At 53.1% G+C, this 1693-nt stretch overlaps 1 pseudogene; it reads right to left on the bottom strand.

The window, feature by feature from the left end:
- Positions 1–254: 254 nt before the first annotated feature.
- On the bottom strand, positions 255–1163 carry LOC125104534 (tyrosine-protein kinase CSK-like; annotated as a pseudogene).
- Between the last annotated feature and the right edge of the window lie 530 nt (positions 1164–1693).

The raw sequence follows: 1693 nt of genomic DNA, 5'->3' as shown, positions 1-1693 counted from the left end.
TGATCATGGTAGTGGGTATCTGTCTCCTCCCTTAGAGTAGGGTCCAGCCCCATAATCTGGTCCATGAGAGAAGGTGCCAGACTGAGGTGGGATCTGGGGTGGGGGACAGAGGGTGCACAGGCTGAAACAGAGGAAAGAGACCCATTATCCCTCCAGGCTCAGTTCAGATTTGGACCCAGTTAGTAGAGGCACCACGCCCACAAACTCTCCAGGTTCAGTCCCCACAGGCCCATGACCTGGGTGGAAGTCAGCTGTCACAGGAATAGCTTGTGAGTTTTGATATGGTGGAGCTTCTCATGTAAATTCAGGAAGGAGGGCCTTGGGGCAGAGTTCAGGTGCTTGCCGTTCTAACTGACCCTGTACACTATAGGTGGGTAGCCCTGGGATATCCATCATATAACCCTTCCCCTGAGGGACAAGTTCCTTCAGGAAATCCTTGGACAAGGCACTCTCTCAAAGGAGTAGATTTCCCAGAGAAAGATTCCAAAACTCTACACTTCAGACTTGGTGGAGAATTTCTTCTCTTTCAGGGGCTCGGGGACTGTCCACTTGACCTGAAGCTTGCCTGTGTCTTGTGGACTAGTGGCCTTTTTGGTGAGAAGGAAGTCACTGACCTTGGCCACATTGTCCTTGGATGCCAGTACATTGCAGCAGCCAGGTCCCAGTGCACAAAGTACTTGTCCTCCAGGTATTTCATGGCCTTTCAGACTTCTAGTGAGAACTTGAAGAGACAGTCTGCGAGGTAGGTCATCCACCAGGCTCCTTTGGCCCTGCCCTCAGTGATGATGTAGTTCTGCCTTTCTCCTCCAGGATCATACTCGGAAGCTGGGCCTGCTTGCAATTGGCCAAACTGTATCATGACTGAGGATTCAGGCAGGAAGGCCTGGGCAGTGGCATCATTTTTCACTCACTGAACAGTGACCTTGTTCCCTTGATAACCGCCCAGCATTGGTCTCCAATCCCCTTTCCAGTGGTCTGTAGCAGCTTCAGGCAGTTGGTCAGTGTCCAGCTGCAGTGGAAGAACTCCTCCAGGGCCATCACTGTGTCCTCCATGAACTTTGTCTTCATGAGCTGAGTGCAGAGTCCACCTGCATGTGAGGTGTGGTCTCCACCAGCTGCACCAGCTCCTCAACCTGCACCTCTCGTCGGTGCTGAGTGTGCATTCATGATGCAGGGATGCTCACCTTGCCATCACACGTCACATGGTGTGCGGCCCATATGGGTTAGGCAGGGCTCTCCCGGGCTGGGACCAGACCTGTCTCTGGCAGGCACAGAGTTGCCTCTAACCATTGGTGCCAGCAGAGGCTCTAGGTAGTGCTGCAGCTCTGCTGGGGGCTCCCTCTTCCCCTGTTGTCTAGGGCTCAGCCATCAACCACCACCAGGGAGGGGGAACAGAATTGAGTTCATTATAGCTCTAGAGTCCTTCCTGGTTAACCTAGCCTGTGCCAAGGCCTGGCTGGGACTGCTCTCCTCCTGGCCCCAGCCTACTCTGTGGTGGCCTGACCTTGGAAAAGAGCCAGGCTTTCATGGGTCGGTTATATGGTGTGCAGCGGGGCGTAGAGCTGGTCACACCTCCGTGTCTGTGATGCCCAGGGCAAAGAGAAAGTCTGCTAAAATAGCTTTCGGAAGGGTGGGGAGAGCTTACCAAAACATGATTTCAAAACACAATTACATATGACATTCTATTTACACA

The sequence above is a fragment of the Lutra lutra genome, chromosome 7 (genome assembly GCF_902655055.1).
Source record: "Lutra lutra chromosome 7, mLutLut1.2, whole genome shotgun sequence".
In the NCBI taxonomy this organism is placed as follows: domain Eukaryota; kingdom Metazoa; phylum Chordata; class Mammalia; order Carnivora; family Mustelidae; genus Lutra; species Lutra lutra.
This window is presented reverse-complemented; position numbering and strand designations above follow the sequence as displayed.